Source organism: Amblyomma americanum, chromosome 6, assembly GCF_052857255.1.
Source record: "Amblyomma americanum isolate KBUSLIRL-KWMA chromosome 6, ASM5285725v1, whole genome shotgun sequence".
NCBI lineage: Eukaryota > Metazoa > Arthropoda > Arachnida > Ixodida > Ixodidae > Amblyomma > Amblyomma americanum.
Genome location: NC_135502.1, coordinates 3364859 through 3381039, shown reverse-complemented (window position 1 = coordinate 3381039; position 16181 = coordinate 3364859). Strand labels below are relative to the sequence as shown.

Genomic DNA, 16181 nt, shown 5'->3' with positions numbered 1-16181 from the left:
TCCATATTTCGAGGTGTTCGTATTAATGAGGTTCGCATTAACACGCAACGCCTGGTATTAGAGCGAAATCACTCATACCCTCACAAACACCAACCAAGAATCTTGTCATTCATGGATCTTGTGTCATTGCCTAGCAACAGCGACGCCACGTTAAGTTAAAAAAGAAATTACACCAATATCGGCGACTAGGAGCCGAACCCGCGGTGGCGCGAACAGATCAGCTTCAGAGGCAGCGGCGCGAGAGCATTAGGATATCGCGCCAGTTTATTTTTTTATTACATGGATGTACACCCACCCTGACCGGCTTCAAGCCTGACTTAACCCGTCATACAAAGTAGTCCGGCAGCCTCTTCTCACCTTGCCCGTACAACGAAATGCCGGGAGGCACACACATGCATCGAGTAAAGGTGGCCAGGAAGGAGATTAATCCTGCTCAGCATACACCCGCTGCACCATAGCACACTGCTCTCTGAACAGAGACTTCGATTAACGTGGCGGCTCTGCGTCATGCGTCATCTGTCATGGGGCTCTTCCACAGCCTAACAGTCCCATGCGCACTATCAATCAATCAATCAATCAATCAATCAATATTTATTTCTTCCTAAGAAAAAGATTAACGGAGGACGAGGAGGGCTCGAAGAAAAAGTGGAAGTTTCCACTTGACGAGCTTTTAGCCCCCTATTTACAAGGCATATACAGTGGAAGATTTAGAAATATACATCTTTATACATTAGAAAGTGTAACAGTCAGTACGTATAATATTCAATACAAAATATTATACATTCATTCTCGAGCCACAAATAAAAGTCAATATATACAAGGCAGCCATGGTAGGACACCAATTTTACAATGGAAAGAGAATTTCTAAATACATGAAACAATTTCATACACGCTCACTCTCGCGTTACAAAGAAGGACTTAAGTATATGGTTGTTAATGGTGCTTATATTTATTCCTTGACAGTGAAGGTGGTTTAGTAGGGTCGGTAGGGCATGACGGAGCATTTGTTCAGAAACTTTTAAACGTAAGGAATTTTCCAAATTAGATTAGTGCGTGTTAGCACAAGCACAAGCAGAAGCACAAGATTAGCACAAGCCACTAAAAGATAGCATAGAACCTTAGAACCTTCCATTGTAGGCAAAGCTCTTATAGTATAGGGCGTAATCTTAATGGCTTTTTTGAGATACTCTTGAATAATGTCCAAAAAAAAGGCATCACGACAAAACGCAAAGAAGTGATCAATGGATTCTGGGTGCTAACACAAGCGACAGTTAACTGACCATGGCACAAAACCCCATTTTTTATGAAGCCACGTTTTGAAAGTTAAGGTTGTCGTGTGAAGTTTTTTAAAAAAAAAGGTTTTGCCACCGATTGAACACACATCCGTTGCGTCCGCTTTAACACTGTTGTCTAGAAAGGAGTGGTACGGCGACCATTACATCGGTACAGGAAAATAACGTCTCAGTCAAAACTTTTGTCGCCTGCTTTCTGGATAGACTGTACAGTGTTCTAAAGAAAACTGTGCGGTAAGGAAATGGAGTGTGTCGGCGACTTCCTTAAGAAAACCCCACAAAGGCCCCTCAATCCTATGACTAGTGGACGCAAACAGCATAGGAAAATGCGCACTTAATCATGTGTTAAACACAGCTAGGAGGAAGGGATGGTTTGCTGTTTTAAAAAACAAACTTTGAAACAAGGTTATGATCAGACAAGTGCTGAAGACCAGCTTAACTAAGCTCCAGAGGGATAAACAAACTGTCTCGACACGTAGGCTCCTATTGAGAGCACCACATAAGTCACAAAAATTCTATGCATTGCCTGCACTTTTTTCTTTGCACAATGCAAAAGCTTCATGACATAGATAAGCTTTGAAACCAAGAATATATTGCGAACTTGTGCTCGTGCAAACAGAGACAGCTCTGTAAGCATCGAAGCCTAGATTCGTCATCTAATTTACGAGATAAGAGAATCCCAGTAATGCCCACTGTAACGATACATGCAAGGGAACCCCCAAATACCGTAAGTTATCGGGGTCCCATCTGATGCTACCCAAAAGCTTGGCTTTATACCCCAGTGACCTATTCAGAACCTCGTTGATTTTTCAAGGTTTAGAAACACACCCGAACTGTCATAAAACTGCTCAGTTGCACGAAAAACATCGATCACACTCTTTTTATCCGATGAGAAAAGGGGAATATCATCAGCACAAGCCAAAATCTTAATTTCGCATTGCGATAGTGAGAAGCGACGAACGCTGTGTTTTTTTATAATACTACGACATAGGGGCACAAGATATAAAGCGATTAACAAAAGCGATAGCGGGCAGCCCTGTCTAACAGTTGATTTATGTGGAATAGGTTTGGTAAACTTTTAATTCAGAATCAGTGTAGTAGTGGCCGCTTTATAACATAGTTTTATGCCTTGAAGCAAGGCATCACCAATGTCTGAATTCTCCAAACGACAAAGAAATCATGACGCACCTCATCACAAGCTTTTGCCAGATCAATTTGAATAAGAGCCACTTGACTTACCTTATGCCGTGGTAAAAACAGCGCAGCGACGACAGACACAGAGAAGACAGAAGAAGACGGACAAGCGCTGTCCGTCTTCCACCAACTAGCTCAGTTGTCGGTTCTTCTGACTTACCTTATCTGACACTGTGTCTAACTCGGAACGCGCGATATCGATATGGTTTTTTATACTTCGGCCTTTGATCCCGCACACTTGGCGCGGCCCTGTAAATGTAATGACACCGACTGCAGACGACAAGAAAAAATCTTCGAGAATATCATATTATCCATGTTGCTGAAAATGTCGGACGATACCCTTCAACAGTTTTTCAACCGATCTCCGTCGATGCTTTTCGGGATTAGTATGGTGTGACCAGTGTAGAACGCGGGAGCCAAAAAGCGCATGTTATAAGCTCCACTGAATACTTCCAGCAATGCAGGTGCTAAGTGAAGCATAAATGCTTTATAAAACTCTATACTCTGACCATACGGGCTATGACACTTCTGACCATGTAAAAAGAAATAGCCGATTTTAACTCATGTAAAGTAATAGACCCCTCTATGACTGCACGCTGCTGATCTTCAGGACGAGGAAATTCTTCTTTTAAATGACGGAAATCAGACCCGCTGATCGGTTTACTGCTACCACCAAATAGCCGCATATAATAGTCAAAGCAAGCGCTAAGATTACCTGGCGTGTCAGTGCACGTAAAACTTCCGCAATGAATTTAAGAAACCTTCATGGAAAGAGCAGCCTGTCTTTCATCATTAAACGCGCGCGAGATAGTTGTTCATATTGAAGCTCCGTGTTCGCCACCTAATCTAGGCACCCTGATATTTTCTGCGCTAAACTGTTTTAACGATGGTTTAATATTGTTGACATCATCAAGATACGATCCCGCAGCAATTCTTTCCAACTCATGCAATTCGTTCACGGTGTGCTTCAACTCATGACGGTGCAGGCGCTTCAAAAAGTGATCAGTGATGATGCTTGAATAGCCAGATTCTTAACCCCCTTCTTTAAGATCCGGCTTTTGCAAGAATACCCGCCGCGGTGGCTCAGTGGTTAGGGCGCTCGACTACTGAGCCGGAGTTCCCGGGTTCGAACCCGACCGCGGCGGCTGCGTTTTTATGGAGGAAAAACGCTAAGGCGCCCGTGTGCTGTGCGATGTAAGTGCACGTTAAAGATCCCCAGGTGGTCGAAATTAATCCGGAGCCCTCCACTACGGCACCTATTTCTTCCTTTCTTCTTTCACTCCCTCCCTTATATCTTCCCATACGGCGCGGTTCAGGTGTCCAACGATATATGAGACAGATACTGCGCCATTTCCTTTCCCCCCAAAACCAATTATTATTATTATTACTTTTGCAAGAATGAGAGACCTGCACTTGTCCACGTATCTTTTAAGCAAGCAGCTACACCGCGTTAAAAATTTCTATCCGAGGGAAGGGAACTGTTTAGCTTCCATAGCTCCGACCGCGGTTTGAGAAGACGCCGAGTGTAACTTCCTATATGAATAGACACCATGCAGTGGTCGCTGAAAAATACCGGCCTCGCCCAGTATTTCTGCACAGTAGGTAATATGCTAGCAGAAACGTAAATGCTGCCAAGCCGAGCATTCGAAGAGGATTGGAAACACGTGAAATGTATACTATAACTTTTTAGTCGGCTAATCTCAACAAGGCTGTGCTCACAAACTTTATCAGTGAGATTAGCAGAATTGGCGCCGTAACGTACGTGATATACTGATCAATCCTCATTGTTACTTACACAACTGAAATCTCCCAGCTATAAAATTTCCCGATCTGGGCGCAGGAGGTTTGCCAATGACATGAAAAACACTTTTCTATCTTGTACACGAATACACAAATAATTCGCCACTGCTCCTATACACGAATAATTCGCCACTGCTGTCACAACATATGAGGCGCCCCTCATCATCGATGCAAAAAGAGAGGCCATCCATATACAATGCATTGCTCAAAACCAGCATGCTCTCTCTAGACAAGCCTTTCGAGTGGTGGACGATAATAATAAATCGCGCTACAAACATCACAAGAGCAGTTTGTGTATCCTCATCCGTAGCCAGGTAAGTTTCCTGAATTGCAGCTACATTAAGGCTACAGCTTCAAAACAGGTGCTTTAACTGGTACGGTCACCGTCGATTCCGCAAGCCTCTAACGTTAAGGATAGAGACTTGAAAAGCTGTGACCCCCGCGGTTATTTTGGTGTGTACATTATTCAACTCCGTCCGCCGAGGCAAGGAGAGCCGCCAACGAATTGGCGGCCTCCTTTTGGGACGTGGAACCGCAGCGTTGAGTTGCCCAGAAAACGTTTACAGCATCCGAAATGTCCGTGATATCCTCTGATTGTCCGGTTTGGACCAGGAGCCCTGACGTAGCCTATCAGCATACACCATGGCACTGGTATCCACTGTGTGACCGAAGCGACGACACTACGTGAATCGAGGCGTACGGCACTGCCGTCGGTCGTGTCCAACTCTGCTGCACCGAAGACACAATGGAGGCCTGGCCGATATGACTACTGTAGAGCGGTTTATTGGCACATTGGAAGCGCCGGCGACGAAGACCTTAGCGCAAGTAGTCTACGAGCCAGCGAGGCGAGAGAGTAGGACACTAGCGGCAGCGTTCCAGCACGAGCATCCGGCGGACGGCGCAAGCGCTTCGTCGTCGTTGGCGTCGGTGCTGGACCATCTTCTTCATTCCACTACCAAGGCCTGAATCCCGAATACACTGAGGGTGTGGGCAATGTGGGAGGATGAAATCCCATTCTCAGCGTGATAGACGCTTCACGGTTTGCTTTCTCCATATGCTCCATCCCAGGGCAGTGCCACATTTCCCGCTCCACTTACTGAAGAGTGCCATACGGTTCCAAAGCTTCCACAGTCGGGCGATGCTCCATGTGGCGGGGGAGCCAAAGCAGCTTCAACTTAATGTTTCGTGTTTCCGGATCAAATATCATGCATTCCAGTCCTTTTACGCAGAGCTCCACCAAGTCCACGAGCTTCTAGCCACTGTCCAAACATGGCTCATTCGATATCGTCCAATGCAAACGATATCACGAAGTCTATTACAGGGGCGAGGGCATCCCTGAAGTCATGAGCTTGGTGTGGATAGCCGTTTAGATCACCATGCAAAAATACGTTGTTGAGCACTACATTACCGGATGGCAGACGAGGCAGCAGAATCTTGCAGGTTCCCATGATTATTTCAGAAGTTGCTGGACCTCGGCCAACGGCCAGTGCACTGTTTCCATCAGAGAGCGGCGATAGCCTAGAGCACATCGGCCACGTTTCAATATGCTCTAGGCTATCGCCGTAGCCGAACACGACTCGTGTTAAACTGCAGCACACACTCGCACTGCGCATTGCACTTCGTCGTCCTCATCAAATTCAATCTGCGACGCAGCCTGACCAGAATGCTTAATCTTGATCAGAGCTTAACCTGAGTCTAATATCGTCGGCAGATGTGCCGACTACCCAGCAAAGCCAAACCTTAAGCCAACCAGGCTAAACACAAGCTTTCGCACTTCTAGTCGGTTTAACTACGCTAAAACCCTTTCACTTTTTTGTGCCACCGACGAAGAGTAATGTTTGTACAGATATGTTCAATTGAAGTGATCGCAGCAGACCGGCTTGGCCACTTCATAAGGGCCACCGTCCTCTTCTTCATACATTTTTTCTCAAGCGTAGAAAAGTGCTTCAGATCACAGTTCTATTTAAATACCTATCTAAAACCCGGATTCTTGCGTGAATATGGAAGCATAATGTTTTCAAGAATGACCTGATGAACCTCTTCGCTCATAGTACCTTGAATTCAGTTAAGGAGACAAACTTAACCAGCGGAGAACCATCCCCGTGCCGTAACGTTCCCGCCTCTGTAGTTGAACATGGCTGGCTGTTAACTACGTCTGTACAAAATTCGTTTGCGGCGACGCATACAACAAATGCCATCATTCCAGTAGGGCATGAAATTTGATTCATCTAATGAAATTACTCGTTTCAGTTCATGATCTATCCATAACAGGTGTTCCTTTGCCGACATGATCCTGGAAACCAAATTTCTTTCACAGATGTGAGTGGTTTTAGATGTGCTGCTGTCGTTTAGCACAGCACACTGCACTTGACTTGTAACAGTCCATGGAGTCATTGTAGAGTCTGATATCAGGGCCAAACCTTCTCAAATGTCGATAACAAGGACTCTAAAGTTTTTTAGGCTGGCGCGAACAATTTCTTCTTCCATAACTTGTTTGATCGTTCTGGTGTGTCTCCTGCTAAGATCGAAACACCAAACCTCCTCTGTAGCTATGCCTCTTCAAAAAATGTGAAGCCGTGCACTGCGCTACTGTGGAACCCAATGAAAGCGGATGGTGTTTCATCCCATAGCCATGGCCGCGGGTAATTGTCATTTGAGTAGTCTTGATGGCGTTATGGTGTCCTCGCACTTCACTGAGTGGCTATAAAATAATGCGGTAATAGATGTGACCGCAGAATATGTAACTCAGAAATTACAGCACGGATAGAATAATTTAGAAGAAACTGAAAAGCAGCGAAATGGGAAGCGTCCATAAAAGGATAAAAATGAAGTAGCAACTGAAGGCAAACAATAACGGCACCAACTCCTGGCATAAGAAAAGGGCATTATTGCACCATAATAATAATATCATCATCATCATCATCATCATCATCATTATCATCATCATCATCATCATCATCATCATCATCAGCCTGACTACACCCATGGCAGAGCAAAAGCCTCTCTCATGTCTCTCCAATTAACCCTGTCCTTTGCCAGCTGCATCCACCCTTTGCCTGCAAACTTCTTAATCTCATCCGCCCACCTAACCTTCTGCCGCCCCCTGCTACGCTTACTTTGCCTTGGAATCCACTCCGTTCCCCTTAACGACCAGCAGTTATCTTGCCTTCGCATTACATGCCCTGCCCAAGCCCATTTTCTCCTCTTGATTTCGAGTAGGATGTCATTAACTCGCGTTTGTTCCCTCACCCACTCTGCCCGCTTCCGATCTCTTAACGTTACACCTATCATTTTTCTTTCCATGGCTCGCTGTGTTGTCCTTAACTTAAGTTGAACCCTTTTCGTTAGTCTCCAGGCTTCTGCCCCGTAGGTGAGTATCGGTAGGATACACCTGTTGTACACTTTCCTCTTGAGGGATATTGGTAAACTGCCATTCATGATCTGAGTGAACCTGCCATATGCGCTCCTCCCCATTCTTATCCTTCTAGTTATTTCCCTCTCATGATCCGGATCAGCTATCTCTACCTACCCTAAGTAGACGTATTCCCTTACCACTTCCAGCCCCTCGCTGCCAATTGTGAACTGCTGTTCCCTTGCTAGACTGTTGAAAATTACTTTGGCTTTCTGCATTTTAATTTTTGACCCAGCGTTCTGCTCTTCCCGTCTAACTCATTGAGCATGATTTGCAGTTCACCCCCTGAGTGACTCAGCAAGGCAATGGGATCAGCGAATCGCAGATTATATAGGTATTCTCCATTTACTCTTACTCCAAACTGTTCCCAGTTCAGGCCTCGTAAAATCGCCTGTAAACAGGCGGTGAATAGCATTGCCGAGATCGTGTCTCCTTGCCTGACGCCCTTCCTTTTTGGAATTTTACTCCTGATTTTAAGGAGGACTATGGTAGCTGTGCAGTTGCTACAGATATCTTCCAGTATTTTGACATAACGCTCTCCAACACCCTGATTCCGCGATGCCTGTATGACTGTTGAGTTTTCCTCTGAGTCGAATGCTTTCTCGTAATCAATGAAGGTTATTTAGAGGGGTTGGTTATGATCTGCGCATTTCTCTATCACTTTATTGATAGTGTGAATATGATCTGTTGTGGAATATCCTTTACGTAAGCCTGCCTGATCGTTTGGTTGATTAAGGTCTAAGGTTTCCCTGACTCTATTAGCGATTACTTAAGTAAATACCTTGTAGGCAACAGATAGTAAGCTGATCGGTCTGTAATTTTTCAATTCCTTGGCGTCTCCTTTTTTATCAATTAAGATAATGTTTGCATTCTTCCAAGCTTCTAGTACGGTCGAGGTCATAAGGCATTGCATATAGAGGGTGGGTAGTTTTTCTAGCCCGATCTCCCCTCCGTCCTTCCTTCTCACCGCAGTTGGGGTCTAGGGGCTTGGGCGTCCGCCTCAGCTGCGAAAGGTGGCTGGTTCGAAACTCACCGCCGGCAACCCACCGGTAAAAATGGGTACAAGCGTACTCCGGCCCGGCGCCCGGCTTCCTCAGGAGTGCACGCTTGGAAGGAGCTCACAAACCCCGCTGCGCCCTCCGGGGCAAAACCAGTTTCGACCACAATCAGCCTGCAAAGGTGGTTCGTAATGCAGTTGAGAGTTGACAGGCTAAACACAGTGTCGAGAGTTCGCTGCGCTCTGCGAGAGTACAGCAGATGAGTCTGTCTTCCAAGAGAGTGCGAAGACAGAAGAAAAAGTGTGCTTGGAGGAGGCTCCGCAAACCCCGCTGCTCCCCTTCGGGGGCAAACCCAGTTTCGAACAACTCAACCTTCAAAGGTGGTTCGTGTTTTACTCCCCAGTGAATAGTTCGACTCAAGACTCGTACGCTCTAACCAGCGTCAGGTTCAAACACTATGGTCCTTCGTCAAAAGCGATTCAGAGTATCACTACGGTCATGGGCTTGTCCGGTTTTTCGGCTTTCCGACTTTGTGAGAAAAAAAAAACTTTTTTACTTCATCACCGCTTACTTCCTCTTTCGTTACTGACGGGATGACGCTATATCTGTGTGCTACTGTCTCTCATTAACGTTCTGATTACATTGGCTACTGTACAGAATTGTGAAGAACTTTTCAGCTGCTTTAACTGTCTTATCCATATTGCTAAGGACATTGCCCTCCTTGTCTCTTAACGCATACATCTGGTTTTTACCTATGCCTAGTTTCCTCTTCCCCGCTTTTAGGCTACCTCCGCTCTTTAGAGCATGCTCGATTCTCTCCATATTAAACTTCCCTATGTCGGCTACCTTGCGCTTATTTACTAACTTCGACAGCTCTGACAATTCTACTCGGTCGGTAGGGCTAGACGCCCTCATTCTTTGGCGTTTCTTAATCGGATCTTTCGTCCCCTGAGATAGCTTGCCGGTATTCTGTCTAACCATCCTCCTGCCTACTTCTACTTCTACTGCCACACTCCGTAATCATAGCTGTCGGATTATCGTTCATTGTATGGACATCAAGATCATCTTCCTCAGTTAAAGCCAAATATCTGTTCTGCAGCGATATGCTGAATTCCTGTACTTTCCATCTTACCACTAACTCGTTAATGCACTTCCTCTTCTCTAGCTTCTTTCGTTCCCTCTACAAATCAAAGCTAACTCGAGACCTCACCATTCTGTGGTCGCTACAGCACACCTTTCCGAGGACGGCCACATCTTGAACGATGCCAGGTTGAGCGCTTAGTAAGAAGTCGATTTCATTTTTAGTCTTACCATTGGGGCTGTTACAGGTCAACTTCCTGTTCTCTCGTTTGCGGAAGAAGGTATTCATGATCCGTAAATTACACCCCCCCTCCCCCAAATCTGCAAATTCGACTAATAACTCTCCCCTGCTATTTCTAGAACTTATCCAATAGTCACCTACCGCGTGGTCGCCAGCCCGCTGCTTGCCCACTTTCACTTTGAAGTCGCTCGTCAGTATAGTGCAGTGTGATTTTGCTTCATTCATTGCCGATTCCACGTCTTCATTGATGCTTTCAACTGTCTGGTCATCATGGCTGGATATCGCCGCGTAGGCCTGCACCACTTTCAGCTTGCACCTCATATTGAGCCTAATTACAATAGCTGCTACCCTCTCGTTAATACTATAGAATTCCTCTACGTTGCCAGCTATTTCCTGATTAATCCCACACCTAGTTCTCGTCTATCCACTAATCCGCGATAGCACAGTATGTGTCCGTCCTTTAGTACTGTATACGCCTCACCTGCCCTCCTAACTTCACTAGCTCTGTGACATCCCACTTAATTCCCGTTAGTTCCTCGAACAGCACTACTAGGCTAGCCTCACTAGATAAAACAATAGCGTTAAACGTTGCCAGGTTCAGATTCCAATGGCGGCCTGTCCGGAGCCAGAAATTCTTAGCACCCTCCGCTGCGTCACAGGTCTGGCCGCCGCCGTGGTCAGTTGCTCCGCAGCCGCTAGAGACTGAGGGCCGAGGGTTAATTGGTTTGATCATAGAAGGTTGTGGCCAAGTACTACACCAGGGTGGCCAAATCTTGTTCTAGTGAGGGAGTGCGTTGTAGGTTCTGATCACCGAGATCAGGCCACACCCTAGGCCTTGTTATGCAATTCCATCGACACACGGATGTTTTTAAAAAACCCGGTGGAGAATTGCGCGACACCAGGATTTGAACCCCGGTCGTCTTGTACGCGAGGCGGACGCTCTACCTCTACGTCATCGCTGCACTTAATCTGCATAATAATCTCAGAAATAACAAAAAGTTCTTTTATTTTTGTCACATTTTCTATTTATACGATACAATGGGAAATATCGCATCTTGTTGTTCACCATACATTTTACGCAAGACGCATTCTGTACACGAAAGCGGAATTTTCGCCGATATAGAGGGCGGTCGACAAAGGGACAGATTCCTCGCCTGCTTGTCGTCGCAGCTGGTAATTCACGTACAAACACGTGCTTGATGATAAAATATATGCATCACTCCTTTCTTGTCACGCGACACGCCGACTGTCACCCAGCACCTGTGATGCTGCCGCTTTCTGGCGTACACGCCTTACTTTGCCATTGTTAGCTACACGTACGCCGTTTTCGTGGGTTTTCGAATCGCATCTGCATAACCACAGCTAGGAATTCTGTTAAATACCAATGGCCTCTCGGGAATTTTTCATTATCTCTCAGGGCAAACCGGATGCTGTCGCTGTCTTTTACGCGACCTTCGCGACGTTTAACATCTGAAGCGCGAGCATCGTTTGAGGACGCAATTCATGTCACTTCGCGTTTGAAACGAACCATCGAGCAGCCTGCTGATTACGTTGTAGTGTAACATTTGTACCGTATTCCGCATGAAGTTTCCTAATACTGCACATAGAGCTGTGTCTGTGCTAGGCGGAAGTGAGTGGTCAGCAGGATTAGCTGAAATGAATGTGTTCCAATAAGTAACAAAAAAGTAATCCACAGCACTAATTGATGGTAACGTTTGTCACATATTTTTTATTTACCCCATATATACCCACTTCATAGCCTAGGGTAGTAGAAGGGACCGCCCACCATACTCCCTGATTAATATCCCTGTCGTCGAGGTGTCCTATTCTCTCAGTCAGTGTTGTTTATTAAAATGCGCTTACATAGCTGCTCGCAGCAGTTGCGAAGGACACTGCCCGAGCAGAACTAAAATAGTGAGCTGAGTCCGTTAAGTGCGTTCAAAAACATTCCATTCGGGACTTCATATAATTGGTAGATTGTAAACGTTTCTTTACTTTCTAAATCTGTCTGTCTATTTCGGGTACGAGAGTTAGTGTGATGCATTTACCCAAAGCGTGAAATATCCAACATGAGGAAACAAGGCCTAAGCCAAGGTGCGCTCTTATTGCAAGGACACCGATTAATTTTCTTTTCCTCTGCGTTTAGAGCACTCTATAACCACACGTGTCCAAAATGCGCAAGCCCATCAGTATTTCTTCAGGATAAAGCGCTGCAACACTGGCCTTCCTAAAAACATGCGGAACAAAAGCAAGCACAGAGCGAACAGCTAAGAATCTCTTGTGTTACTCAGGAGCAGCTGCTCACCGAAGACATTTTGCATAATCGCGCAAAGAAGAATCTTGTCGAGCCTTGAGTTGTAATAGGTTTTATCAGCTTAGGAACTTAACAGTGGGGAACGTAGAACTGAGCGCGATAAGGCGCGAACCTTAAAACGTTATTTTCTCAAAACGGGATGGTGTTCACACGACAATCAGCCTGTCGCCAGGACAGGAGTGACCAGTATGAAGGCCGTTTTGTTCCCATAATCATCGTCGTCATCATCATCAGCCTTACTACACCCACTGCCTGGCGAAGGCCTCTCCCATGCCTCTACAATTAACCCTGTCCTTTGCCAGCTGCGCCCACCCTATGCCTGCGAACTTCCTAATCTCATCCACCCACCTAACCTTCTGCTGTCCCATGCGACATAAAACTGGCTTATGCACGGATTAAAGCGGGTAGAGGTTCATTCATGGACCGCTGTTTCAATGTTCCATTTTGCGGCACGGCGTGTACGATCGTGCACGCAAGTATTCATTTTTTTTTTCTAGTTCTAAGCGTCTAGCGCGTTTTTCACCAAGTGACAGATACCGGCTGCTTTTTGTATTCTTACTGGACAGAATGGCAGGACGATTTCATGTCCGCAGAAAAAGACCTGTTTTCCGAAGCAAAAAATGAAGGTGGAAGTCACTAAATTCCACGGTGAGCATTGGGTGAGCTGTCCGGTGCAGCCGTATTTTTGTTCTCTAACGCTGTGTAAAATGTTATTTAACAATACTTTAACCGAGGTTCGGTTCCGCGACAAGCTATAGAGATCTTAAGAACAATAAGAAGTGGTAGGGGTTTAGCCCCGTTAAACCGTGTCGAGGAGCGAAAAGATGTGTTCATTCTTCGCCTCTTATTTCTGGCATCTTGTTGTTGTGCTCCTCAAGATGTTATTGGCGCTCATCCACAGCGGGGGATGGGCCGAGACCCAGGCGGCGATTGCGTGTGCACGCAACTGCGTTTCTCATTCTTCATCAGCCTCTCTCCACTCGGCGGCAGCTGGCGCGTCGCTCCTCCGAACTAACACCCGAGCTTACCCGAGTTACTTCGGTCACACAAGACAAGATTCTTGCTCGAAGTTGGTACGTCCGGAGTAGTGCTTGGGCAGCAATTAATTGTCCATAAATGTGCTTTATATAGAAATAATGCCCTAACTCCTCGAGCCGGAATGTGTGGCATGCGTAAATTCTGAGAGGTATTGAGCCATTTATGTTTTCATGAAATATGTGGTTATAATGATAAGCTCAGGAAATTTCAGACATTTGTCGATAGCAGAACACAATGCGTATTCTGAAAGGGTACAGTTCGCAATACACCACACCTCTCTCGCCCACTATGGTAAGTCGCATGTGACGTCTTGACAAACATTTGCGTTCTCATAGTTCGGCCTAGTCATCAGCTTTAAGCTCACTGTGCCACAACGACAAGGGACGGCGCGATCCAACAGAAACATCTGTTGCCGCCTCGGTGGCTCAGTGGTTATGGCGCTCGGCTGCTGACCCGAAAGACGTGTGTTCGATCCCGGCCGTGGTGCTCGCATTTCGATGGAGGCGAAATTCTAGAGGCCCGTGTGCTGTGCAATGTCAGTGCACGTTAAAGAACCCCAGGTGGTCGAAATTTCCGGAGCCCTTCCTCACGGCGTCCCTCATAGCCTGAGTAGCTTTGGGACGCTAAAAACTCCCATAACCCATAAACACCTGTAGTTTCTACAAGTTCCAGTACAACAAAAAATACAACGAATACAATAAAAACTGTGCAGGGACCAAAAACAAATTACTTTGGTGTTTCTTTAAAAGTGGCAGGAAAGACAAATGAACGTTTCGTTTGACATCACCCTGGATTCAGTTTTGTAACTATATTTATGGAACTGCCTTCGAGCTGCACAATATTCACAACGATATCATGACACGCAAGCGTGACAAATTTTATTTGCCCTCACAGTTCGTTAAAGTGAAACATGAGTCCTGGTTGAAACCGTTTAAATCTTGCTATCATCAATGTTGGCGGCTTGCCGTTTCCACTGACCTTTCACATTTTTCGTAATTTTAATGACCCATCCGTGAATCATAGCGTTGGCTTCTCGTTTTTTATGATCTCTTTCGTGGAATTTGTGTTGTAGTCCAGGCTTTCCCTATACAGCAATAATGCACCCAGCCACATCTTTTAGCTCTCAGCGAGAAATTGATAGAGTTAAAAAGCGAAATGGAAAAGCGCGGCTCTTATTCTTAGCAAGCCCACTGCTGAATAGAGTGCTCAAACTTTTTCGCAGCAGTTTCGCCTTTCGTGTAACGCACTCTCCCAAACCGTCTCCAGAGCCGAGGCAGGAAGGAGTGAAGGAAGCCGCTGCTTTTCATTTCAGTTGAAGGAACAACTGCAGTGCCATTTTTCTTTCGCGTTTCCCTTCCTTCGCAAGAGCCTTTACGTGCCTGCCGCTTACTTCAGCCTTTCGGTCAGCGCAGAAAGCCTGCCAGTGCTCAAGAAAGATTACCTTTTTGATTTCGTTTATTTGCGCACAAAGAGTGCGTAACCAGGACTGAAGAATTGGAAGAAAGAAAGCAAGAGAGCCGGAGTTCGGTTGGAATTGTCTCTTTGTCAGTGTAATGCATTAATGATGCAGCAAACGGTGTTAATACTATCTTCGGGAGCACAAATGCGTAATATAGATGCTTTTGACGCAGCGTGCTTCATAGTGGAACCAAATCGTGGTCGAAATTGATGGCTATTTAAAGCGAAAACGAAGACACACTCATCCATGCAGGTTCGCTTAGCAAAACGGAGTTTCCTGGAAGTGTTCAGGGGTTCACGTCACGCAGCAAAGGTAAAGCAAACAAGGGCAAATAGGCCGTCGGCCTTTATGGAGCTTGTCATTATCGCTCAAAGGAAGAAAGCAAAAAAAAAGGCAGTTCGGCAGTCCGAAGCATGTTTAGAGCGTGAACAGACGGGAAGCTTAAAAATAGTTGCCTTGAAATGCAAAAAAAAAAAAATGTTGCTGACGCTCTGAGCCAGGCTCTCTTGATTAGCTTAATATGCACGATGAACACCTGGACATGTACTGCCTCACTCGGACCACACTACCGTACGTCTAACTTGCGACACGTAGTTCGCATATCAAAGTTGTCACCCTGGCAAAAGAAAAAATGTAAAAAGAAGACATGCTTCCCGGCCGCTCATTATAGGAGACGAATAATAGCCCTAGAGCCACTGCATCCATGCCGTACAACAACAAGCATATGTCCTGCTTGACGGGGGCAGGCGCCGCCTTTAATTTTCACTCGACAAAAGAAGCAACTTGAGTAAGGTCATTGTTACCTCGTAAGGTGCTCCAAAGTGCCTTCGATTCAGCCCGTTGTCGAGCCCGGCTGCCGTCGAACAGAGGAGCGTTCTACTGGGCCAGCTGCAACCTGTTAGATTCCGGCGCGAAGCGGCGTCCGTCCAACGGAGGAGGATGAGAGGGTCACACGAGCAGAAACGAGGGGTGGCATACCCGGCGTGATAGTTTGAAAGGAGAAAGGATTGGGCGCCAGGGAAAGCAAAAATGAGGACAATAGGAAAATGTCGCAGCGGCGTCAGTCCACAACGCCGGGGCGCGCACACCGAAAGCTCTTGTGCTCGAGTAGTCGGGCGGGCACTGCACTCCGCACGCGGGTGCGCCGCGATATCGGCCAGGGAGGGACCCCAGACGGTTGCGGGAGTCTCGGGATCCTGGCTCTGCCGAGCGGCGCGCGGTCGCCGGGGTTCCCAACACTAGACGCCAGCGCCGCCGCCGACAACGGCGCCGCCGACGTCGCTGCTAGCTTATCCCTGTTCGGGTCCCTCTCCGCGCCTGGGTTCCCCGCCTCCCTCTCGCGTTTTCGCCGGC

The 16181-nt window shown here is 46.5% G+C and overlaps 1 protein-coding gene across 2 annotated transcripts in view; it reads right to left on the bottom strand.

Annotated features, from left to right (window-relative positions):
• SPR (G protein-coupled sex peptide receptor) overlaps positions 1-16063 on the bottom strand; it is a 352892-nt gene extending 336829 nt beyond the window's left edge. Inside the window, exon 1 of one of the 2 annotated variants that reach the window (XM_077668286.1) lies at positions 15632-16063. The gene's annotated coding sequence lies outside the window, so the exon portion shown is untranslated. The remainder of the gene's footprint in view (positions 1-15631) is intronic. The other variant, XM_077668284.1, reaches the window with a different exon arrangement.
• Between the last annotated feature and the right edge of the window lie 118 nt (positions 16064-16181).